Below are 27,363 nucleotides of genomic sequence, written 5' to 3' on the forward strand. Positions count from 1 at the left end.
CAACATTCCCTCTCCCCCACAAGTGTGAAGCCAGTCTGACTGCCTTTATAGTGGTGTGGCGTACTTTTATTCGTTATATGATCCCTGATTAGCTAGTATCTCATTGTGTCTATGGATAGCCATAAAACAACAACAACACACCAGTATGTTTGGGAGGACTGAGGAAAGTTCCCAATTTCTGCTCAAAAGTTCAGTAGATCCCATTTAAGAACAACTTAAGACAGTGATGGCCAAACTTGGCCCTCCAGCTGTTTTGGAACTACAGCTCCCATCATCCCTAGCTAACAGGACCAGTGGTCAGGGATGGTGGGAATTGTAGTCCCAAAACAGTTGGAAGGCCAAGTTTGGCTATCACTGACTTGAGGGAAGCTTTTACATTTTTACATCATTGCTGATTGCTGTATCATCGAGTAATGACTTCTACTTGTGCAACGATCACCACAGATCCAATGAACAGCACCATGCATCACTCTCACATCGCCTGACAACACCTTTTGCCTCATGCTTTTCAATTAAAGCACTTCATGTATTCCGTTTGGTGGCAAGTCATTGAGTGGTTGGACCCAATGAATATCTCTGCGTGGATCAGTTTTTAAGCATTGGCTTTGTTGCATCCTATAATGGGGCACCCAAAGGAGACTTGGAATTCCTCATGTTGTGGAAGGGGTTTTCACTTTGCTGCTGCTGCATTCTTAAGATGAGGTAGCTAAGGTCGCTTGGAAGGTCACTTCTTGTGCTCTTAGAAGCAAGTCGAGCACGTCTTTTGCCTATTGTAGGAAAGTCAATGGCCAAGCTGAAGTGGCTCTTTAAGCATTATCCGAACTCTATGGGTAGGACACACCTCTGCTTTATTCTGCATCATCAACTACCCCATTTCATACCTCCAGGTGAATGGATCATGTGCCCATATACAACTTGCTGATTAGAAGAAATGGCTTTTCTGTTTAATGTCAAGAGAGGCTTAATGCAGTGTCTTAGCAAAAGCTATAGCCTGGAGGTTTTCAACATTTTTGAGTCCATGGCTCTCTTGACCAACTTCATTGTTTCTGCAGCTCCCCTATGGGAAATGTGCTTTGTGTTGAAGGAACAGGTTACCCAATGTGGCTGTGCAGTCACCCGAACCGGGCCCCCAAATTCCCAAATTTTTTCTTCAAGGATCCATTGGCTAAAATCCATTAGCTTGAGCTGTATAACACAAACCCAGCTGTATAAACGAAGCCTTCTCCTTTATCAGTCCATGAAGGCTTAATGGATGGCGTTGTCAGTTCCAAGTGGAGACGGGATGGCAGATCTGGGTCTTATCTTATCGGTTATAACTATCCTGACCATGCTGACACACAGACCTTGCAAGACGGGCCTGTCAGCCCCTGCGCCCGGGGATGGCGCCCGGAGTACTCCTATAGTTGGGTGACCTTTTTACCCCAAGATAAGAGTACAGAAACAGGAATCTTTGTTCATGCTCAAGGGTGTAAACTTACATGTACAAACTCATGAGGCTGGATTCCTGGGGAGGGGGAAAGGGGACCTGAAGGAAATATAAGCTGTATGTAACTGCTCTTTAAGTCACTGCCTGACCTCCCACTTGTCTGCCTGTTCCCAACAGCAAGGGCTGGGCTCCCTCAGCCGCTTGCTTGCTTGCTTGCTTGCTTGCTTTCTCTGAGGCCACCTTAGCTCCTGGCAATCAGAGCCCCCTGGCCAGGGGTGCCAACCTGAATAAAATAGGGGGAGCAGGTAAGCCCCACCCACATAATTGATTGCATGATGATGTGCATGCACACCATTGGAATGGCAATGCCCATCAACTTGGTGGCGCCCCCTCAAATACTTTATTGGTGGGCAAAGACCCCTTGGCACCTCGGAGTTGGCTCTTATGCCCCTGGCCAACCGCAGAGGCACCGTTCACCTGGGGAGCTTGTAGCCAGGGCCGCTGCAACAAATAGGCTTGCGAGCCTCCAATAGGCTGAGATGCAAGAGGGCAAGAGGGGAGGGAGGGAAGGAAGAAAGGAAGGAAGGAAGGAGGGAGGGAGGAGGGAGGGAGGGCAGCTGGTGCTGCCTGCAGCTTACTTGATTGTCATTCAAGGTGCCACAGGCTGCCGTGGTGCACTAGCTGAAAACCACTGATCTAACTTATAGTAGGGATCACCACCCAGTGCCCACAGGCACCACGGTGTCCCTTGGCAAGGTCCCCAGTCTCTGAGCTGGTGGAATGCTTTAATACACAACAATAGGGAGTGGGGAATGAGAAAACAGGTGCAGCGTTTGGGATTTCCCCCCTTGTAGCATCAACCTGCAAGCATTTCAGATGATGTCATGGAATCATCCCTCCATTATTTACTCTATAGCTTCCTTTTTATTACAAAGAGCCTCTCCAGCTCCTCGAGACAGTGTGTCACTAGAACACCTAATTGGATTCCTAGAACTGAAATATCAGCTTGAGATACTTAATGAGTTTACATGCAGATGAATTGCCCCAGAAGGAATGCAAGTATCGGAAGAAACCCCACATGCTGCAATTTTCTCATAATAAGGCTGCCTTTGTCTTTTGATTATATGTATTTAAAAAGAAATCAACAAGAAGCCCATTTGCAGATAAACTCTCCCTTCTAATCGAAAATTCAGGCTCTCATTAATTTACGCAGTGCATCCTCTTGTTCTTCACAAACAAGCAAAAGAAAAATAATCCTGCTTTTTGCATTTCCCCCTTGATGCTCACAACACACAAGCACCACTGGAGCAAAACAAAAGAATTTATTAAGAGGCGAGTACAGGCCCATGTCAATCAGACAACGAACATCGCAGCTCCTTATGCCCAAAATGACTTAAGTGCCTGAGATAGCACTTTCTTTTAAAAACACTAAAATTGCTGCCAATTTGTTCATTTAGTTCACTCATAGGGAGTGAAAATTGCATTAAGGAAAAGTTGTCAGCCTGGTGTCCTATAGAAGACATAAAGCCTACTTCTGGATTACTAGATATGCTCTTTGCAGTTTGAATCCTATTGCTCATATTGCTGGGCCCCTGCTCAGGGACAGTACCTATAACATTGTTGTTTGTTGTTGTTTAGTTGTTTAGTTGTGTCTGACTCTTCGTGACCCCATGGGCCAGAGCACACCAGGCACTTCTGTCTTCCACTGCCTCCCACAGGTTGGTCAAACTCATGTTGGTAGCTTCGAGAACACTATCCAACCATCTCGTCCTCTGTCGTCCCCTTCTCCTTGTGCCCTCTATCTTTCCCAGCATCAGGGTCTTTTCCAGGGAGTCTTCTCTTCTCATGAGGTGGCCAAAGTATTGGAGCCTCAGCTTCAGGATCTGTCCTTCCAGTGAGTGCTCAGGGCTGATTTCCTTAGGAATGGATAGGTTTGATCTTCTTGCAGTCCGTGGGATTCTCAAGAGTCTCCTCCAGCACCATAATTCAAAAGCATCAATTCTTCAGCAATCAGCCTTCTTTATGGTCCAGCTCTCACTTCCATACATCACTACTGGGAAAACCATAGCTTTTGCTATACGGACCTTTGTTGGCAAGGTGGTGTCTCTACTTTACTATAGCATTAGGTGTGTTTATTATATGCTTTAATTGTGCATTAGGCTTAGAAACATGCTGTATAGCAAGTCAGATCATTGGTCTGAGCACATTGCATGCAAAATATCTCCAATTCAGACCCCGACAACTCCAGGTATAACTGGGAAAGACTTCCTGAAATCCTGGAGAGCCTTGGCTAGTCAGCACAGATAATATCGAACTAGATGGATCAATGTTCCTAACTGATTCCCGAAGTCATATTTATGGGTAATTTAGCATTATCCACTTTTTCAAAATGCCTTATATCACATAATATTTAACCTATAAGTTTTCCTGGAGTTGGAACTGCACCGGTACACTGTGATAGCACAATGTGGCAATGGCAATAAAAGTCAATTAATGCATTTAGTGTTTTGGATTTTCCAGTCACTTTTGCTGTTTCAGCATAGTTTAACAGCTTAGTTTGCCATTCCTCTCTGGTAGGGACTTTTTCTTCTTTCCATCCCTGGGCTAGTAGCATCCTTGCTGCTGTTGTCACATGCATAAAAAGTCTTTTCCGTTCCTTTGGAATGTCAATACCTATAATTCCTAATAGAAAAGGCTTCTGGTTCTTTTACAAAAGTTATTTTAAACATCCCCCCCCCATTTCATTATAAGGAGTAAAGGGTAAAGGTAAAGGTAAAGGGACCCCTGACCATCAGGTCCAGTCGTGGCCAACTCTGGGGTTGCGGCACTCATCTTGCTTTACTGGCCAAGGGAGCCGGCGTACAGCTTCTGGGTCATGTGGCCAGCATGACTAAGCCGCTTCTGGCAAACCAGAGCAGCGCACGGAAACGCCGTTTACCTTCCCGCTGGAGCGGTACCTATTTATCTATTTGCACTATGACATGCTTTCGAACTGCTAGGTTGGCAGGAGCAGGGACCAAGCAACGGGAGCTCACCCCGTTGCGGGGATTCGAACCGCTGACCTTCTGATCAGCAAGTCCTAGGCTCTGTGGTTTAACCCACAGCGCCACCCCCATCCCTATTATAAGGAGTACGCCCAGTTATCACAGCCAATAAGCAATGATGGTGCAGTCCAGTCACATTTTCTCATCCCTGCTCAGGGAATTATTTCTACATCAGCCTGTCTGTCATGGAACTTGGGCATGTCGTGGAGCTGAGTTTATGGCAGAGGAGTCTCAGCGTATTCTAGGATGCCCATGCCAACCTCACCCACTAGGGCTTTAGGTCTTCACCTTTGGACCCCGTATATCTGTCTCTCAAGGACTGCTGTCTCATCCGCTAGTATCCTTATATGAGAGTGGGCTTGGCTGCACCTGCATGTCTCACTCTTCTTGCCACAGTCTGCCCCGTTCCCGAAACCTTCTGCTCTACAGAACAGTCTTTACTAGTTCTGCTGCCCATTCTAATCATACCATTATTTTCCCCTCCAGCTGGGAAAATGACCACTGCTTCCCACTCGTGGGACAAGAGAACAGTCTTGAGTGGAGACTATTTTAATGAGACCCAAGGAGCCAAATGGGCCTAAGCTCCCAGCCATTGCTGTGAGCCTTTCTTAGCATAATGAATAATCCAGCCTTTGGCTTCACGTATGTTTGGAAGGCACCTGTAGTTTGATTGAAATGGTGTCTTCTTTTTCTGCCATCACAAAGAGCCATTCCACCTGATGTGGATGTTTTGAGGCTGAATAAATCAGTTTGCACTGGCCACAGGCTATTATTTAAACTCCGTAATGCTGTGTGGGTAAATGAAAATTATTCAATTGTATCCTTTATAGCTTTCTTTTGAAAGAGCACATTCAAAAAATTGCAATTGCAGAGTCATTTAAAATAATGCTTTTATAAATAATTGGTTCATCCAGCATATGTTGGCACAAAATAATTGCAATACTAGAAGTCTTCTGACTTAAAAGAAGGGAGAAGGATAGAGGGAGAGATCGGTCAAATGGATTCTCTGACAGCTAGTTTTGATTCCATGCTGTTCAATCAATTCAGAGTATTACTGGCATTTTTTTTTTCTTCGAGAGTGTAATTTATGACAACTGCCAAGCTATGCTTTGGTGATTACTAAAAGGACAGATACTGGCACGAGCCATATTTCAACACTGCGGGAATATAAAATGAACTGCTAGAAATGGTCCAGGAGGAATGAATAGCAATAAGACATCAGTGTCATCTGAAAACTGATTTGTGATTGATTTTCAGAGGGCTTAATAATCTGAAGCTTTGATGTATAGTGTTTGGAAAGTTATTAAGTTTGATACAAACGTCTGAAAGTTTAACAAATAAAGATGCAAATAATAAATTCATGCTGCAACTTAACTATTATTCATAGGGGCTCCAGGCAATCAACCTTTTGCTAATAGCATGTCTATTGGAAAATAAAGTTTTGTTTAAATTATTATTTTTAAGTCGGTCTTCCCCAACCTGATGCCTTCCAGATTTTTTGGACTACTGTTCCCATCAACCCCAGCTAGGAATGATGGGAGATGTAATCCAAAACATCTGGAAGGTAACAGCTCAGTTGGTTAGAGGTTGGGGAAAGCTGGTTGAGAGCCAGTGTGGTGTAGTGGTTAAGAGTGGTAGTCTCGTAATCTGGTGAACCGGGTTCGATTCCCTGCTCCTCCACATGCAGCTGCTGGGTGACCTTGGGCTAGTCACACTTCTTTGAAGTCTCTCAGCCCCACTCACCTCACAGAGTGTTTGTTGTGGGGGAGGAAGGGAAAGGAGATTGTTAGCCGCTTTGAGACTCCTTTGGGTAGTGATAAAGCGGGATATGTTTAGGGAAGCTTTTAATGTTTGATGTATCACAGTATTTTAATATTCTTTTGGAAGCTGCCCAGAGTGGCTGGGGAAGCCCAGCCAGATTGGCGGGGTATAAATAATATATTATTATTATTATTATTATTATTATTATTATTATTATTATTATTATTATCTCAAATCCAAACTCCTCCTCCTCCTCCTCCTCTTCTTCTTCTTCTTCTTCTTCTTCTATACCTTCAGCTAAAACAGCATTTCCCAAACCAAACTTTGATCTATAGCTGGTTTTGGACTACAATTCTTATCATCCTTGAGCATTGATTCTGCCTGCTAGGGATGATGGGAGTTGTAGTGCAAAAACACCTGGAAATCCAAGTTTAGGAAACCCTGAGCTAGAACATCACTAATAACTATAACTCAGCACCCAACAGGTCAGTATAATTCTATACAGTACTGTGACTCCTCTTTCTCCAAATATTCCACCTACAGACACAGGAAGTAAACATGTTTTAATAATTACCGCATTTTTTCGTGTATAAGACGCCCCCGTGTATAAGATGGCGCCTATTTTTTGAGCCCAAAATTAAGAAATAAATAATGGCTACATTCTGTGTGTAAGACGACCCCCAATTTTAAACTTTAAAAATTGGGGGGGGGGATATAGTCTTATACACAGAAAAATACAGTACTTTATTAAACTTAAGTCTTATACTCCTAATCCAGTCTTTGGGGAACACCAAAATGGTATGTGCAATAATGATTGCTTATCACTCAAGTGACTTTCAATAGACACTTAAATAATCTTGAGCTGCAATCCTATTTGGACATAATCATCACTTGGTGCACTGGGTCTAACTTCGAAGTAAATATTCTGAGCAGGTCCAGCATAACATTGTGATGTTAGAGGATTTTCCTGTCAAACCATGGTAGCTTCTTGGTGGGCCTAACAAGATGTGAATAACTGCAGGAAGAGAACAGATGTTCCCTAATAAGGCTTCCTCCCATCTTTGACATAATCCAGAGAAAGTCACGCCTGCTTAAATTCTATTGAGATCAATGGGAGGAGCGTACAGAAAAGCACTCAAGCCCCTTTGCTTCCAGTGGGATGGGTGCGTAATCTAGACGGCATCCTTTGCAATCTGAAATTTACCCATGGTGTTCCTATCGTTTATTCATCCCTGTATGTGTACCACTGTCTGCTTTGCTGCTTTGTTTTCTTTGTCACTTTGTTTGACAAACAGCAATACTGTAGATTTTGTAAAATCCCTCTTGTTTGTCATGGTTAACAATGAGGACAGATAGAAACAATAGACACATCTTTTTCATCGTGTAGTCTAAATCTTCTTTTTAAATGATTTTTATTAATTTTACATATACAGTGGTAGAACTTTGCTTCAGGATGAGATCAGAAATCGTGCTCCAGTGGCGCAGCAGCAGCAGGAGGGCCCATTAGCTAAAATGGTGCTTCAGGTTAAGAACAGTTTCAGGTTAAGAACGGACCTCCGGAACGAATTAAGTACTGAACCCGAGATAACACTGTAATCACAATATATAACATTGTATCCTCTTATTAAATCTCTTGGCTCAACCAAGCCTAAACAACTTCCCTCCTTCCCGCCTAATGGTTTACAAAATTAAATTTTCCATTTTTGCATTTCACTTCCTTTCCTATTCTTGTTATATCATTACTTAAAATATTAGATTACTCAAACAGAATAGGTAACTAATTCATCTCACAAATCTTCAGATAACCCTGCTAATGGTATTAATTGCTTACAGTTGTCTTTCAAATATAATATAAATTTGTTCCAGTCTTTTGGGAAGACAGTACTTGATCTTGCTGGTTCCGGATTCTCCCCGTCAGTTTCGCCAGTTCTGCAAAGTCCATCAATTTCATCTGCCAGTCTTCTTTTGTTGGTACTTCATGCTGTTTCCATTTCTGAGCTAATAACATTCTTGCTGCAGACGTTGCATATAAGAACAATTTTTCATCTTGTCTCAGTATCTCTTTTCCTGCTACAGTATATCCAGTAAGAAAAGTGTCAGGGAACTGCCATCAGTGCCGGAGGGAGAGAGCAAAATCCAGAGGGATTCCGGAGAGCGTCCCGGGATTGGGAGAGGCAGCCCATCTTCTGGGGAAGAGAATCAGCGTAGCACCAGTGGAAAAGGGGGGCAGATGGGGGAAGCGGCGAGGCGGTCTCATGACTCCTTGCCGGGGACCAGCGGGGAGAGTAGAGGTCCTCCGCTGCCTACGCCCTCCTTGTGCAGAAGTCTTTCGCGCAGAGAGAGTAGGAGGAGACTAGGCGTCAAAGAGCTTCTTTGCTGGAAGAAGTTTAAGAAACGCCCACTGACGGATTCTGCCAGCGATTGAGACAGCCACAGGTGAGTGGCTGTCCGGACAGAAAAGGTTCACTCAGGCAATCCAGCCAGATGTTTGCACCGGCTTACGCACGAGCAACCCCTAGAACCATTACAAAAAGCTTCTGGTTTTTTTAACAAAAGTGTTTTTAAACATTTTCTTTAACTTGTTATATATCATCTCCCAGAAAGCTTTTACCTCTTTACATGTCCACCACATGTGGCAAAAAGTACCCTCCTTTTCCTTACATTTCCAACAGCCATTTTTTGTTCTATACATTTTGGCCAGTTTAAATGGTGTTAAATACTTCCTATACATCATTTCCATGACATTTTCTTTAAGCAGACTGCATGCAGTAAAATTGATACCTTCCTTCCATAACCTCTCCCATTCTTCTAACCGTATATTATAACCAACGTCTTTAGCCCAGTGTATCGTTACCGATTTTACCTCTTCATCTTCAGTATGCCATTCCTATAGTCTAGATCTTTCTTAAATCGAATTTTCTTTTTAAATCAGTTTAATTCATCTTGGTTACTTCACCAGGTTATATCAAAGCATAGCTTCAGCAGAGCACATCAGCACAGACTCTAGGACAGACATAGAGTCATAAAATGATGGAGTCATCTAGGTCTCCCCCTGCAATGCAGGAATTTCAACTAAAGCACCCATGATAGACAGCCATCCAACCTCTGCTTAAAACCTCTGATGGAGAGTCCACAACCTCCTGAGGGAAACCATTGCACTGTTGAACAGCTCTTACTGTCAGAAAGTCCTCCCTGCTGTTTAATCAGAATCTCCTTTCTTGAAATTTGAAGCCATTGGTTCAGGTCCTCCAGAGCAGGAGAAAACAAGCTTGCTCCCATGTGACAGCCCTTGAGATTTTCTCCCCTTTTCCAAGCTCAACATACCTAGCTCCTACAACCTCTCCTCATAATAATGACAATAATATGATTACTGAAGCTCACAGGAAACCAGGGCAAATGAGCTAGAGTTGAGCTGTGGGGTTCTGCATTAGCTGAAGCTTGCAGACATAGCCCCATGTCGAGTGAGCTAGCAATCCAAGATTTGACATAGCTTGCGCATAGCTACATCTTATGTGTACCCACAAGATAACCTAGCTGAATGTTAACACCGCGACTGCTTACCCATAGTGCATATTGATGTCTGTATTGTGTGGTGTTGGATATGTAAAAGCATCATGTTCTGCCAGCAACGCTACATGAAACGAAGCCAAAGCTGTCACAGAACATAAACTTTGGAAGGGACGCCAAGATGTGTGTGTGCTTTTGGGAAGCTGTGGAATAGTATCCAATTTAAAATGTTCTATTCCGCTGAAAAGCTGTGGTTCTGTGAAATTAACATTTGATTCCTTCCAGTGTCTAATTAATACTTAATACTATACAGAGTGCTGAATTTTTGTGTGGAAGACTTCCCAGCTCCTCTGTTAGTTTTGGGAAAAAAGAAGCTTCTGATAAAGATAGGGTTAAAAGGAAACTTGTCAGTCCTCCTGCCTATCACGTGGCTTCATTATAACAATCTTCCCTGCATATCTTTGTCCATAAAGAATTCAGTTGACCAGAAAGTCTCTATGGCTTAATGTTGGCTTATTAACCAGGGTCTTGAACAACAATCTGTCGTTGCAGTTTTAACTTGATGGTCTCTGATTTGAAGCAAGACCCTCAAAGCTTGCTTCCAGTCACTCAGGAGGCCTTCATCCATATTTCAAGTTACCATGGCGATATTTCTTTCTGCAGCAAAACTGGCACTTAACAACCAGCTGGGCAGAAGGTTAAGTAGACCACCAGTAAATGAAACCCTAGCCAATGTCAGGCAGGCCAACTCATTCTATTCCACCCACCCATTACCCATCTTACTGCTTCTTGCTGAGCTCTACAAGGGGCAACTCTGGGATTTAAGGAAGAGGAACAGGCTGATGGAAGGAGGCAGGAAGGTGGGGGCTGGATGAGGTTGGTGGGAAAGTCCCCCAGAGAAGCCTTCACAGATAACAACAACAACAACAACAAACAGAATGTCCAGAGATGGTCAGAAAGTCCTCTTCTTGTGGGACTGCAGCATGCAACCACAGATGTTCTGCTCCCCCCACCCCACCCCACCCCCGGCTTCTTCTTCTTTTTTTTTAATTAAAGATTTTCTTGTTTTACAAAAGTAAGTGTAATGTCTCTCATATTTTTTTCCATGTAACATTTTTACAAATCCTTTTCATTTGTTGAGACATTAGGGGGAGAAGAAAAAAAGGGGGGTGGAGGGAGGGAAGATGGGTGGTGGTGGGGTTGGGTGGTGATGTTTCTGTTATGCCTAATGTATGTAGGGTTTGGTGTTGTAGGGTTTGGTGTCAGCGTTGCTTGTGCTGTTCACTTGTGTTTCTTTGGTCGTGAGAGAGGTTGGGGTTGGCCTAGGGTGTGGTTGTTTGTTTGTGATTGACTGTGGTGATCTTTGTTTTCGTGTGTGAGTGGGGTGGGTGGGTGTTTTGGATCAGGTTAGCCATATTGATTTGTATGCTGTTGGTGGATTATTGTCGTTGTCTTGTTGGGTTGTGTATGTGATAAAGGGGAGCCATACCGGGGTAAAGGCGTCTTCTTCTGTTTGTCCCCGTGTCAGTTTCAGTTTATTGGTTGATTTTTCTAGCAGGTCTGTTTCCCATACTATTTGGTACCATTGGTCCATGCTTACTCCTGACAGGTCTCTCCAGTGTCTGGTTATGGTGTTTCTGGCTGCTGAAAGTAGGTGGGTTATGAGTTCTTTGTGGTGTAAATGGGCATTGTTGTCTTGGAAGATGTTTAGTAGGGCCAATTCTGGGGTGATGTCTAATACTTGCTGTTCTGCTTATTTTTGAACCTTTCCCAGTTCTAATTCTTTCTCCTCATGAGTTCCTGTGGCATGCCACTTTCTTTGCCTTCCCTGTGCATATTTGAGCTGTAAATATGGAATAGGAATAGAGCAGTTGGGTGAGTAGGAGCCAGTTCCATGTGGTGGAGAATATTGAAAAATGCCTGAAATACAAATCAAGGATAAAGACCTCTGAAGTTTAACAGCCTCGGAGGAGACCAGAAATTTCATAACAAAATCTCTTCTAGCAGCCAGGAGCTGTCAGAATGACAAATAGACTAGTCTTTAATATCAGTTTACATACCAGGGCAGAGGGGGGTGGGGAGAGAAACAAACAATATTTCACACTGCAAAATCTGTAGGCATAATGGTTTCCGACTCCTAAGATGACAAAAGTAAAGCGGTCTGTCCAGAAGCTAAGACGAAACTTTATCCAGGATCACAGATAACATTGTCGGAAAATCAATACCTGTTGTAAAGCCCCTGGGTCAATTCTGTCGTTTGTCTTAAGAGTTACTAGTCAGATGTCTGGTTAACCAACAGTTTACTACTTGATGCTCTTATCTCTCAGTGTACCATTTTGTGGTGTTGAGATAGTTTTCTCACTGAATTTCACATTACCTTGTTTGGGATTTTTTTCATGGCGTCTGTGACTAGCTGAGGGACAGAGTTCAACATAGCATCCTAGAGCATTGTCAAAGGTAGATTCGTCTGGGAGATAATGACTGGCCCAAGGTGACCAAATGACCTTCATTGATTTGAAACCACTTCTCTCTGTTCTAAACACAGCCATATATCCATTGCAGTACACTGGCTCTTATGGGACTGGCAATGATATTTTAATTTTTAATACATTTTAGGTGGACTCTTATATTTAATTTTACTTGTTAGCTGCATTGACGTTAGTGGCATTGATCTAAGGCATGCTAAAGATGCAATTGAAAAACACAATAAAAAAGGTTGCATGGAGGTATACTATCATGTTATTTAAATGAGAGAAATGAAACAGCCCACTCTTCTGCAAATCTTGCCCATTGCAATTCTGTCCTGCCCCAGGGGGATGTGGCAGGTGGGGGGGGGGATCTCATTAGAATTCCATGCCTTTGTCTTTTTGGCATCAGCAAAAATCAGTTGCTTGTTCTGTCTGATTCTTTTTCAATTACGCTCAAGGGCTTGATAATGTGAAAAAATGTTTACAGTACATGGGTCCTTCATTAGACAAAAAGAGCCACTTAGCTTCATGAGGTATAATTGATGTCCTTCCTGCCACTTGTCAGAGAATATTTGGCATCACATGTAGGTGCTATAGAAAGAAGGAATCTGTTTATATGTTTGTGTATTGTGGCTGAGTTTGCATGTGGTGCTAAACTAGGGAAATGCCAGCCTGGGCTCTCTCCTTTTGTCCCTTTCCTCTCCTTCCCGATCCCACCCTCTTCCTTTTCCTGCTGGAGCTGAAGCTCACTGCCAGATCACTGGGCTTCCATGCTTCTCTTTCTACCCTCCCAGCGCAGAAGCAGTGTGAGCTGCCAGTGGTGGGGCAGGTTGGAGGCAGCATTGCTTTTGAAAATCAAGTTGCTGGGTACCACAGGAAGGGAGACCGCACTTGGGCTATGGTCCTACCTGAGAGTTTCCCACTTTGAGAACAGGATGCTGGACTAAATGGGCCCCTGGCCTGATCCAGCAGGCTCTTTTATGTTATTTAAAGAGAAGGTGGGAAGGTAGGTGATGATTTTGAGAGAGAAATGCTTGTGCATGCAAATAATATGTCAGTAGCATTCAGCATTGTGGCCAGCCATTGAAAGATACCAAGATCTGAACCTTCTTCTTCTTCTTCTTCTTCTTCTTCTTCTTCTTCTTCTTCTTCTTCTTCTCTGGCGATCACTCATAGCCTAGTAAGATTGTCTTCCATGAACACGGTCGTAACCATGAGTTCGTAAGTGACAGTGGAAGCCAATTCTGGATCCACATGTCCTTCCACAGTGGGAACATAGGTTTCTGGATGGGAATTGATCATGCTGAGGGTTTCTCAGCATGTTTCTCCCTTTTGTCCTGAGTTCAAGTGTCTTCAAAGTCCATGACACCTTTGGTCAAGGCTGTTCTGCAATTGGAGCACTCGCAGGCCAGTGTTCCCCAGTTCTTTGTGTTTATACTACATTTGTTAAGGTTTGCCTTGAGAGAGTCTTTAGACCTCTTTGTTGACCACCAGCATTACACTTTCCATATTAAAGTTCAGAATAGAGTAGTTGCTTCCATGCTCCTCTCTGCTAGTGCAATTTCAGAGAGGCAAGCCAGCAGTGGTGTAGCGTGGGTTGCCAGTGTCCAGGGCTGTGCAGAGGGATGGGTGGGAGGAAGGGAAATGGACAGAGTACACATGCACATTCAACTGCCTAACAGTGTCCGTGTCACCCAGGAGACCACAGCCACAGAGATAAGAAGAGTCATTCTGTTGTCTTCCTGGTTTGCATGGAGCAGCCCTGGGTGCTGAAAGTTTGCTCCCCCTAACAATTTTGCGCCCGGGGCAACTGCCCCTGTGGCAACCACACGCTACACCACTTCAAGCCAATTAAGCCATTGTGTCCCACTCCAATCATGCAATTGTGCAAGATTCTCTGAAGGACATTGTTTCTCCTTGAACAAACATACTTCTCCATACAAGAGACTCATGGGGTTTTAATGACCTTTCCATTATGTTTTGTCATTCTAACAAGGGTATGAAGGGAGTGGCATAAGTTATTGTATTTAGTAGTTGAGCATTTCATATCCATTTCATTAACTTCTGAGAGTATTAATTTTACCCTTAATCAATAAGTTTTATGACTCCCAATTCTCTGGGGGTCGGCTGCAGATGACTTAGCCATCAACTCTCTTGTCTTTGCACGCTACGCTTGGGCAATTATGCCGTATTTAGTGACTGAAAACATAAAATCGTTTGAAAGCCCGTCCTTCCTATGTGTGGCGTAATTGCTTCCAGCTTATTCAGCGTTTATTGAATTAGTATTGAAAAGATCATTTCATGCTTGGTTAAGTGGTAAATCCAATTCATTTGCTAGTGAGACAAAGTAACAAATCTGACTTTAACAGTGTTAATTGTAAGGCAACCAAAAAAAAAAGCAAGAACAGCTAACAATCAAAGGTAAATTAGTCTGTTTTTATTTTGCTACAAATCTGACCTTTCACTTGTCATGTTTGAGATAATGCTGCAATTGTTATTTGTTTAATTATACACTTTGGTAAAGATCCAGCCAAACCTGAGTAGGTTGCATAACCTTTGATTCCCATGGGAGACAGTTAAGGATATTCTTATTTCTCCCACTAAAACAACAGATCTTAGAAGTGATTTCCATTTGCTGAATCATGACCTTTATTGTTGAAATGGTGAAACATACAGTACCAGTAAAGTGACATTGTGTACAACTAATGTTCATTTCATATAAATAACATAGTATTCAAGGCAGGCGGGGGCATGTAGAAACTGTATAAAGTTGTTCCATCTGTATTGAAACATATTGTAAATCTTCCCAGCTTCATCCTGGGTTTGTAGTTTAATTAACTGATTCCCAACTCTTAAAGTCCAGTCCTCTAAAGACACCATATTCTGGGTTTTCTGTATCTTAGTTATTTTAGTCTTTGCAGCGATAATTAGATTAGAAACCATTTCCGCCTTTCATTTTCTAACATCTTATTTATAATATCCAAGAAGTATTAACAATGGACCCACAGGCAATTGAAAGCACGCAGTTCTTTGGACTCATTTGTATAACTTAATTCCAGAACGTGTGCACGTCACACTCAATGGCAAAAAAATGAAAACCTCCGCTGCTGACCACACTTCATGCAACAGTGTGAAACATAATAAATTTTCGTAGGTGTCAGATACCACTTACACATAATATTTTAATGATTACTCTTAAAGTTGGAAGATATACACTCCTCCTGCAGTGGAGATTCCTCAAATCTTATTCCCTAGCTCTTTTAAATAATCCCCCCACAAGGTATCAGAGAAGGGTTATAGATAATTTTATAAGCTTTTTTTAAAAAAGGCCAGGATCCTTTCTCAGTCTCTAGCTTAATGTTTTTAAAAAGTCACAATTTATCCCTGCCTGTAGTAATAATAATAATAAATGCCCTGACTTAAAAAAATTAAAGAAAAAATAGAAACATACTTTGCACCTGAATCACAGCCTCATAAAAGATTATTTTGGCTGATAAAGTGGCATGTTTTTGAGGAACTAAAAAGGTAAAGGGACCCCTGACCATTAGGTCCAGTCCTGACCGACTCTGGGGTTGCGGCGCTCATCTCGCTTTATTGGCCGAGGGAGCCGGCGTACAGCTTCCGGGTCATGTGGCCAGCATGACTAAGCCGCTTCTGGTAAACCAGAGCAATGCACGGAAATGCCGTTTACCTTCCCGCCAGAGCGGTACCTATTTATCTACTTGTATTTTAACGTGCTTTTGTCAAAGGGAGCTCACCCCGTCGCGGGGATTTGAACAGCTGACCTTCTGATCGGCAAGTCCTAGGCTCTGTGGTTTAACACGTCCCACTTTTGAGAAATTACCTTAGTCCTATTGACAAGTCGCGGGTGGCGCTGTGGGTAAAAGCCTCAGTGCCTAGGGCTTGCCGATCGAAAGGTCGGCGGTTCGAATCCCCACGGCGGGGTGCGCTCCCGTTGTTCGGTCCCAGCGCCTGCCAACCTAGCAGTTCGAAAGCACTCCCGGGTGCAAGTAGATAAATAGGGACCGCTTACTAGCGGGAAGGTAAACGGCATTTCCGTGTGCAGCTCTGGCTCGCCAGAGCAGCGATGTCACACTGGCCACGTGACCCGGAAGTGTCTTCGGACAGCGTTGGCCCCCGGCTTCTTGAGTGAGATGGGCACACAACCCTAGAGTCTGTCAAGACTGGCCCCTACGGGCAGGGGTACCTTTACCTTTACCTTTATTGACAAGTCCTATTTGAAAATTGCCTAGTTCCCCTTCCCCATTGCAGTTACAATGTCTGTTACAGGGTTTGGTTGGGCAGCCAGCTCAGACAGCAGGGTGGGGGAGAATTGGGAACAAAGGGAGGGGACTTCAGTGATAGAGGAGTAGCTGGAGCCAGGGGGTGCCGTTTTGTGTTTTGCCCCAAACAGCAAAACAGCCCAGCCCAGCCCTGGTCTGTTGTCTAAACTCAGGTAAAGCGTGTTCTCCTTCTTGGAGAGCACGTGTTGCGGTGGGGGCTAGCAAGACACCCCACTGTTGCTGGGTTGGAAAGAATGTTGGCCACCATTATAATTGGGTTCTACCTGTTGCTGGGGAGATTTATATGTTGCCATTTTGTGATTGACAGCCATAGCCTATATATGTCCTGCACGCGGCGTTGAGCTTCCTCTTTTCGCTGCGCTGATCGGATCACCCGCCCTCCCTCCCTATATTCAGGGTTGTTTGCTTGACCTTGCTATGCCTGTCATGGAGTCGCTTTTGGGGCAGGGGCCCGGTAGGAATTTTGTCCATTCGGCTGATGGTCTGGTGCCATTTGGTTTTTGCCTACTGCGTAGCAAATCATCACAACTTGTAAGGTTGCGGTTAGGCATGGGTTTTATGATTTGGTTGGTGGAGGGGTATGGATTGGCTGTGCCTGCCCCTCCAAATGCTGCTGCAAGGATATTCCATTAAAGGAATCCAGGGGCTCGCCATGCTTTTGTCCAAACCCCTGTCAAGGGGCTAGGGCCATGCAAGAGCTCCTGGGAGCATTGGGGGAGAGGTGAGGGCATGGTACCCAGCTCCATCTCTCCCCAAAATGTTTTCCCTTTCTGACTTCGCAGGAGTGCGAATGTCAGTCTGTCTCTGTGCCGGGTCAGATAGATGCCTAAGCAACCACTCACATTGCTTGTATTTTAATAAAGTTGTGGCCAAAATTATGCCAAAAACCTTAAGCAAAAATTATGTCTCAATTGTGTTTTATTTGGGGGTGGCTTGGGGACCTCAACACGCAAATAGTGAAATGCTTAGGGTCAATTTACATTTGTACTTGTCCCAGATCTTTGCAGCTGTTAATGAAAAAGATTTGGAATCCTCGCCCCCTTATTTCTGGAAGGCTATAGGCTTCTATTTCCGATTTGCAGCAGGATGCCTATATCCTCTGGCTCGAGATTATGCCATTAAGAGCTCAAATCGAAGATGCTAACAATGATGCACAATACATTACATCGGGGATTCCATTCTGCTTCCCTGCTTACCTTTTGAATAATCCAATAAATAAGTCTAGACATTTTTTTCTTCAAAAAGCTGCTGAATTGAATTTTAAGTGCACACTGTTCCGGCTAATATCTGATCATTTCTTTGCTAGACATGTTGCTGCTTAAGAGCCCAGAGTGGTAGGCCGAGAGCTGGAAACCTTGAGTTTTTGAATAAGATACCCATCAGCGCTTGATGAGGAAACTGGGTAAATGTAGTCTGCATGGGTGTGCAGAAACAGCAAATTGACAGAGGCAGAATGCTGAGAGTTGGCTAAAGTTTATGGACCTCTATGGCATTTCTCTTGGGATCTGATGTGGGCTAGCAAACCAGCTGTCCTCTTAGGGAATGTTCTCTTCGCCTCTTACTACTTTATTTGCAAATGAAGCAAAAACATAGGAACTTAGAAACATACCTGTCAACCGCCCCTTATTTGACGGGAAAGTCCCTTATCCCAGCGCCGTGTCCCAGTGCTGTCCCATATTGATGATGTCCCTTAAATTTCCCGGGTTTCAAAGGAAGCAGCTCCTCTCCCTCCCTCCCTCCCTGCCAGCCAGGGAGGAGGGAGGCTCCAACTGTGTTGCTTGGCTGCGTTGCTCACCCAATAAGGAGTCTAAGAACGACTGGGGGGTGGAGCTTGCATGCTTTGTGCCGATCAAATCGGCCGCATTGCCTGGGGACTCACCTTTGCTCAGCGAAGAGGTGATAGTGGTTTTCCTTGCTGCATCCCCTTTGCCGGGTTGCTGCGCTGTGGGAACCACCGCTTGAGGCTTCGTTCGGCTGTTGGTTGACTAAAATCCCTTATTTTGGCTGCTGATCCCTTATTTTTGAGGCTGCTGGTCCCTTATTTTCAAATTTGTAAGTTGACAGCTATGCCTAGAAAGCTGCCTTATACCAAATCAGAACTCTGGTCCATCCAGCTCAGTATTCTCTATACTGATTCACAGCAGGTCCCCAGAGTTTCAGACATGGAGTCTCTCCTAGCTGTAGATGCCTGGGATTGAACTTGAGACCTTATGCCATTGAGCTGTGGAGCTTCCTGAAATGCTACAGATACTTTAGGCTTCCAATGCTTTCTCACCCAAAGTAAATCAAGCCTAGGTAATGCTGCTGCTGGAACATCTCAGAGCTCGAATAAGGGGTGGGGATGGGGATGAAGAACTAGTGTACAATAATACACTATGGAAACCTCAGCTTTCTAAGCCCCATTACACAGAAATACATGTCCTAAAAACTCAAAGGTAAAAGACCCCTGGATGGTTAAGTCCAGTGAAAGGCAACTATGGGGTTGTGGCGCTCATCTTGCTTTCAGGCTGAGGGAGCCGGCGTTTGTCCACAGACAGCTTTCCGGGTCATGTGGCCAGCATGACTAAACCGCTTCTGGTGCAACGGGACACCGTGATGGAAACCAGAGCGCACGGAAATGCCTTTTACCTTCCCACCACAGTGGTACCTATTTATCTACTTTCGAACTGCTAAGTTGGCAGGAGCAGGGACAGAGCAACAGGAGCTCACCCCATTGCAAGGATTTGAACCGCTGGCCTTCTGACGAGCAAGGCCAAGAGACTCAGTGGCTTAGACCACAGCGCCACCCACATCTGCCTAAAAACTCAACAAGCATTTGGAAAGTTGCAGAGGGAAGTTATTTGGGAATGAATGATCTGGAGTGGTTAAATGGCATGTGGCTAGGGAAACCCAGGCAGATGGGTGGGGTATAAATAATAAATGATGGTGATGATGGTGATGATGGTGATGATGATGATGATGATGATGTAAGGAAAGGTTTGGCACACCCCTTTCCATGCCACTCCTCCAAATTATTTCCTCCCAAAGTTTTTTTTCCCCTCTTTATGAAAAAACAGCTCTCAGATATCTGTTCCATTCATTTGCAATTGGACCCTTATCAGGACTGCCCCATATGTCAGTTTTGGGTCTAATATTTAGTGACAGCCCTCCCCATCTAGGAGCCAATGTATTATTATTATTATTATTATTATTATTACCCCTCATATTGAAAACACTTTGTTCCGGTGCATTTTGCTACAATGCTTTATACTTAGAGGAGCAGGCAGTCTTAAACAACGTCATAGGCTCACTTTGTACAGACATGGCTTTGCAGGAGCTACTTTTCTGCATCAGTGTGGATTATGTGTGAACCCACTCCATGTGTTGCCATTACGTTTGCAGTTTTTAATGTATTTTTAATCTTTTGTTGGAAGCCACCCAGAGTGGCTGGGGAAACCCAGCCAGATGGGTGGGATATAAATAATAAATTATTATTATTATTATTATTATTATTATTATTATTATTATTATTTTCCACCTGACCGGCACATCTTCACTCAACAGGTTAAGCTTTATGTTTGCCACGTGAAAAGCACTCCAGCTTTGCCAGTTCAGAACTTTTAAGTTGTGTCAGTGGGGAAAGAAGAGCCCTGCGTTCTTCCCTTTCACAATTTATCTCCAGCGCTCTTTCCACCATTTGTCTAATCTTCCCTTACTGTTAGGAGGGAGGGAGGAGAGAAGATTAGCTGCCACGAATAGTGATAACAGGAGATAAACAACTGAAGGGTAGAGCTTTAGCTGGCAGTTCCCCTTTACCTATCGGTGTGTCAACCTCCTTTAGTTTTCTGTGTCTCGAGAGGGAACCTTCAAAGGTAGAGCTAGACTGTTTCTCATGCTGTAAAAGTAATGTATCGTCTGATTCCCACAGTTGAAGAGTTGCCACCAAGAAGGTTTCTCTGTATGTTACATGGATAGTATCGGCAAAAGGGATTATTCCTGTCGGGCTTAGAGATAGCAAAGGAGCAAAAAATCTGTAAGGTATCTAGCTTTCACAGCCTGGTCCCATATATTTTTTGCCTATTAGCACCATCATTATTATTACCATTCAAATAATAATCAGTCTCAAGGCAACTTAAAGGTATTTAAAACATACAAGTTACAAGCCTTCTCCTTCAGACTGAATCCATTAAGAGCAGGTTGGACACTACTCATCCAGGAAGTGATCTCACCACAACAAAGGAAGCAATGCAAAGTGTTTCAGGTTGTCATAGAATCATAGAATCATAGAGTTGGAAGAGACCACAAGGGCCATCGAGTCCTACCCCCTGCCAAGCAGGAAACACCATCAGAGCACTCCTGACATATGGTTGTCAAGCCTCTGCTTAAAGACCTCCAAAGAAGGAGACTCCACTGCACTCCTTGGCAGCAAATTCCACTGTCGTCTGTTTGCTGAGAAAATCACATCCAGAATATGCTCTGCTGTACTCTGGTTTGAAGGCATTTGGGGACAAGCTAATGGATTTCATGGTACCCATGAAGTCATGGGGGCTACCCCAGGCAAGGCAGCCTTGATGTGAATGTTGACACCCCCAAAGAAAAACAGCTAGTAGCTGGGAGCCCTTCAACACTATGTTTGAGAACACCTCCGTCAGCTCACATAGGGAGAAAGCTGAGCAGCGGGAGGGTGGGGTTGGTACATCAGCAGAATCCCCCATCTTTCCTGTTGGCCCTGAACTAGATGTAGACATTCTGGATTATCAACAGACAGGGAGCCTGGAAAGGGAGAGAGATGGTATTCCCATAGATCTCAGCAAAACCCTCAAAAAGCCTGGCTCTCAAGTCTATTGGTTCTGAACCAAATATCCAGGTGGATTTAGCAGGAAGAGACTAGCTCAGCCTTACTCACCCACCTAGGTCTCGGTCAGCCCACATCCACTATTTACCGTATTTTTCGCAATATAGGACGCATTTTCCCCTCCAAAAATGAAGGGGAAATGTGTGCGCATCCTATGGGGCAAATGCAGGCTTTCGCTGAAGTCTGGAGAGCGAGAAGGGTCGGTGCACATCAACCCCTCTAGCTCTCCAGGCTTCAGGAAGCTATCCGCAAGTCTTGGGAGCCCACGGGAGTTCCTGCCGGGCTGCCAAGGCTGTCGGACAGCAGCCTGCAGCCCAAAACCTGGGGAGCACAACGGAGCGCACCCTGGGCTTCGGGCAGCTCTCCGCAAGCCTTGGCAGCCCGGCGCGACTTCCCGCCGGGCTCCCAAGGCTTGTGGATAGCAGCCTGTTCTGGGGGCTGGGGTCGGGGGAAGCTTGGGCTTTCCCCGCCCCAGCCCCGCACCTGGGGGGGAAATAAAAATTTTTTTCTTTATCCCCCCCCCAAAAAAACTAGGTGCGCCCTATGGGCCGGTGCGCCCTATTGGGCGAAAAATACGGCAATTTTGGTTAAAGTGGATCTCATTGTATACCAATGAAGCATTCATAAACAACAACCAAGAGACTTGAGGACTGACTAATAGGACAGCCACCAGACTTCTTGGTGAGATGAAGGTCAGACCACTGTTTGTTCCTTCATCCCCTTACCTGGCCTACCATCCTCTCACTACCAGTGACTACCTGGTTTGGGGCCCCCACAACTCCCCCCACAATTGAATCCCATATCCTCCTTCCAGGCAAAAGAGAAAGCCCCTTCAAAACCAGTGGAAGAAGAGACCCACTGAAGCTCACCTCCAGTAATTGTCACCAGAACACTACACCATAAATATTCAACCCCAGCAACAATGTTAGAAGGGGGACCCATGGCCTTACATCACCCCCCCTTTCTTTGGTGTCACTGCTGCTGAGGGCACTGCCACTTGTGTTGAGACTGGCAGATAAAAGCCTACTCCCAGAATTAGGGCTCGGTTGGCTCATGCTGTCAGCCAGCCTGGAGGCAGCCTCTGGCTAGTGATGTCAACAGCAAAGTCCTGGGCACAGCAAAGGGAACAGCATGGCAGCAAGTGCAGAATGGGGCCAAGGTGGAACAAATGGTCCACTTGCTCCATAGGCCATCCCAGCTGTTGCATTTGCTACTTCTGGGACACAAATCCCACCAAGTTCAGTGGCGCTTGTTCCCATGGAAGTTTACATGGGATTCCGGTCTTCGGCACTGGAGGTTAAAACGCAACATCTGGAGTGATTGCCCGAAACCAAAAAGGAATCATTTGCAAATCCAGGAACGCTCTTGCTGACGTGTTCCTGGCAACCCACCAGCATCAGAAGACAGGTTGTCACAATTTCTCTCTGGCTGTTTTCAACTACATGCATAGCTAAAATTTGCAAAAAGATTCTGTTTGTCTGATAATCTCCCCCGCTTCTTTCAGATTCCTTTATTATTCAAAGATGCCATTCCTCTCTTGATTCTGCATCGATAGAGCTTGGCAGTGCACGTTTGTGAGTGGATGTTGTTTGTTTTAATGGGCTGGAGAATGCAAAAGCTCCGTCTCTGGAATGGCACCCCGTTGCATTAGGATTGCTTGTGCTTCTAGTTCCATGAGAAATGGGTATTGAATGTTGTGGTCTGCACTGGAAGAATGGCCTTTGTTGCACGGGTGCTGGCAATATAACTGTGTCTTGCGCGCTGTTTGGAGTCTTCTGCTTTCCTGTACGTGGCATAAGGCTGGTGTGCTTAAGGGAGATTGTTCATAGTGGGAGAGTATACATGGCAATAAAGAGCTTTTGCCAGTGATTAAAGCCAGCGAAGCAAAGCTGAGAAACACAAAAGCTGTTTACTGTTAAATACATCTCAGCATTATCCAAGAAGCCTTGCTTGCCAAATCACAAGATTAAGCTTAAATAAAGGAGGCAGAGTGGCTGGTGTCTCCAAAAACGTGAAGGTGCTTCAAGTCTAGCGATGGGCAAACCTGTCCATTTCCGTTCCTCCTCTTTCCCGTCTGAAGGTCAATTCTCTGCATTTCCACATCAGTTTGCAAATATCTTTTTTAAAAAGCTGCCATGATCCATCAGCGCGTCAGTGTGAATTTATCTGAGCACACACATTTGTGTGTGGAGTTTTGCCGAATATGTGCTGTGAAGGAAATGGGTTATATTTAGGTCTAGTTTGGATGCTATGGGGTTAACTTATTAAAACTTGCTGCGTCCGGAGATCAGCTTGGAAGCTGGTTAAATAATTGAGAAAGATGCCGATTGCACATAGGTTGTGTTTGCTGTTGAGAGAAGGGGGTGGGGGAGACTTTTTAGCTTCCCTGTGTTTGGGAGTCATGCAGCCAGAGGGTAAATTGGGGAACCAGGTAAAAGGATGAACAGATCAAGGCCGGTCTCAGGATACAGATAAAGGAACACATGCCAGCTGAAGGGTGCAAGATATGGCAAATCAGTCATGTGTCTTAGCTATCGGGACTGTGTCTAGCTAGGGGAAACTGGATTGCATTTAACCTACATTTATTTGGCTGTGTTTTTCCTCCAGTTGGGAAGAATGCTTTATGTGCATGTAACCATTCCGATGCTGCTGTTGTTTTCCCCTAAGAGCTTTTTCTTCATCCTTTTAGTAAACTTTTAATCTTGTTTTAGAAAACTTTTGTGGTCTCCTTTAACGTACCACCCCAGGTCTAAAGTGCCAAGTTCTATACTACCTTGAGGGCTCTGAAGGACACACAGAAGAAGTTTTAGGCTGATGGAAAACAGCCAGGAGTAAATAATACTTTTACCAGGTGGCAGAGAGAGAGAGACTGGATTGGCTCACTTCTTCATCATGGTATGTGCCCTGGGGAGCCTTGACCATAGCTGTCAACCTTCAGATTTGAAAATAAGGGATCAGCAGCCTCACCTGTCCCGGGGACAGCCTACGGGATACCTAACAATCTGGGATAGCAGTGGGAAACGGTGCTGGAATAAGGGAATTTCCCACAAAAAAAGGAAAGGTTGACAGCTATGGCCATGACAGGCACACTTTTTCAAAGCAGATTTTCCACAATGTACTGCCTTTTCCATATGTCATTTTCCCCAAATATATGCATTTGTACGCGCACTTTACCTTATAATATACATTTTTGCACACATTGCATGGCCTCTGCGAAATTCAGAGAAGTGTAAATTGTGAAGATGTCTGTATTTCGGTTTGCATATTGTTCTGGAAAGTGCAAAAGATCCACCTTTAAATGTGAACTGACTTGTAATTTCTCCCCCCCCCCCCCCCATTCCTATTCAGGTCCCACTCATCCTGCTATCCCTACCTTCTCCACCTATATAATCCATTCCTATCAGATTCAATGGGATGATCCAGTTGACATTGTGCAGTTGGACTTTCAAAAAGCTTTAAGGTATTCTCAACAGAAGTGGGAAGAACCTCAGGCCTGGGGGCCAAATGTAGGCCTCTATCAGGCCCTCAAAATTCTCCACAGGTCATGTTCTTCATACCCTTCTTGAGACTTCTGGCCTAGCTGGAATGTGTCCTTGAACTCTGATAGTGCCTCTCGCTTGCCTGCATAGAGGATATTATTATTATTATTATTATTATTATTATTATTATTATTATTATTAGAATTTACATACCACCCTATACCCAAAGGTCTCAGAGCTGTTCACAGAACAAAAATAGAGAGGAGTGTGCAAGCTTACGTAGAAATTAACCTAGCATTTAAGGTAACTTTCACATTCATTGCCTCACAAACTGTTTCCTCTGATGCTGCTCACCAGAGGTCGGGGTCACCAGATGTTGGGTTGAAATAAACGACAGACGAGTGACAAGTGTCATACGGGAGGCATCTCTCGAGCATGTCTCGGAGAGTCCCTTTTATTGACTATTACAACATTGCCACGTATGTGCTTGTTGCTGATTGGTTAACACAAAGACAATGCAAGGGTTGCATATAGGCATTAATCATCAATAGATTAAAGGGAGGGAAAGGAACACAGAGTTGGACAGGTATGAAAACTAGTGATTGATATACTCCTTATTAAACTAGTGATTAATATAGCAAAACTTAAAAGGGCATAACCATCGCATTCATAGATGTGGTCAACCATGCATTAAGAACAGGTCAGGGTACGATGTTTCATGATGTTTTATGAACTCAATATGAACTGAACATTCTAGGCAGAAACAAAACTTCCCATCACTGGCGCATGACCCACAGAAGGTTGCCCAGAAAGGGATGCAGTTGTTTGGCCAAAACAACAGGTAATGTCAAATTTGCAGTGAGCACCTGCTGATTTTTTTCTTTTCTTTTAAACAAATCTTTATTGCTTTTTAAATAAATACAGATACAATAGCCATGCTCCATCCCACACCTTCAATGAGAGGCCGCACTTTTCTACCTTTGTCCTTGAAGGAGGTAAGGAAAATCGATAATCCATTTACTTAGATCAGTACTATTGGTGTGGAGAACATGGAGCAAAACACTGGCCCCTGATCTTTTAATGTCAATGCTGAGGACAGGGGAAGAGAGGTTTTCATCAGGACCACAATACACAGGGTTGGGAGGTTGAACCTTTCTGTCTCCAGCCGTGACCCTCCACAAAACCATCCCCCAGTGTGACAATTCCTGTCAGGGACCGTGTTGAGGAGGGCTGCACTGAGGAGAATTGGTGGGAGACTGCCCCTCCCCCCTGCTCCGGATCCTGAATCTTCCCAGGAGCAGGAGGACAGTATAGATTTGGAACAGTGGCTTGCAGAGGAACATAGTTCAGAAGGCAGAAGCTGGGAAGTACTGGATGGGGAACAGCTAGGAGGAGGAGAACTAGGAGAGAGAGTGTTAACAGACTCACTGTCGCTTGAAAGGGTTCATCTGCTCAGCCCAAGGTCAAGAAGAGCAGATAAGGTGGCAGCAGAGAAAGCACAGTGGTTGCGAGATCAGGTTACCTAGTGACATCGGTGACTAGGGATGAAGTGGGTGGTACCCTTAATTGGGAGCACCTTCATTCCTAGAAATGGATTCTTTGTTCTCTCGCGGTGATCATTAAAGTTTCTAACTGGTAAGAAGACTCCTTTTCCTTTGTTCTGCTTATCTACTGCCAAAGAGGGGAGGAAGCTGATTCCCTGAAGCCTTAAAATTAACCTTAGAGAAAAAAGAAATGTTGCCATGCTTCCTCACTTGCTGCAGTCCTAATGATAACCCCTACTCACTCTCAGTTTTGAAGGCCAGTGCTTCATACTACACATTTGATATAATGTGTAGTCTGGCCCACAGACTTCATGGAATCAAGTGTTGTTGTTTTTTGTTGTTTTTAATGGAGTGGGTGTCTAACTTATCAAAGAAACTTTCCAGTGTAATTGCTCGGGATGAAAGGGATAGGAATCCCTTGTTCAAATTGATGCAGAGGCTCCTTGCAGCTGTTGTTTCAGCCGTTATTTCCTTTGTCTCGTGCTTGCAGTTCTTCTCCTATGAAGAGTTATTTCCATGCCTCGTGCTATACCTTATAGCATCTCTTTTTCTATTCCACTTCAAAGGGTCTGTCTAAAGGAGGATACTGGGGCTTGAAGGAGAATCAGAGTGTAAGATGAATAATCTGGAAGTGTTGGAGCTGCATAGCTTCCAACATTTCTCTAATGAAAATAATAATAATAATAATAATAATAATAATAATAATAATAATAATAATATACCCCGCCCATCTAGCTGGGCTTCCCCAGCCACTCTGGGTGGCCTCCAACAAAATTTTAAAATACAGTAATGCACGAAACATTAAAAGCTTCCCTAAATAGGGACGTCCGAAGAAAAGCGGGACATTCCAGGATCGATTCAGAAACCGGGACGGCTTCTGTAAATCCAGGACTGTCCATGGAAAGCAGGGACACTTGGAGGGTCTGAAGTTGTTGTGAGTACCAAAGAGAAGCTTTGACTTGCCATGGTGTTTCTTATTTTGTTCCTCCCCACAGA

General features: G+C 44.3%; 1 protein-coding gene across 3 annotated transcripts in view; it reads left to right on the plus strand.

Annotated features, from left to right (window-relative positions):
• Positions 1–27,363, plus strand: part of CA10 (carbonic anhydrase 10) — a 359,415-nt gene that overhangs the window by 152,802 nt on the left and 179,250 nt on the right. The gene's annotated exons all lie outside the window — the stretch shown is intronic.

Source organism: Podarcis tiliguerta (assembly GCF_965153285.1).
Source record: "Podarcis tiliguerta genome assembly, chromosome: 2".
NCBI classification, from domain to species: Eukaryota; Metazoa; Chordata; class Lepidosauria; order Squamata; family Lacertidae; genus Podarcis; species Podarcis tiliguerta.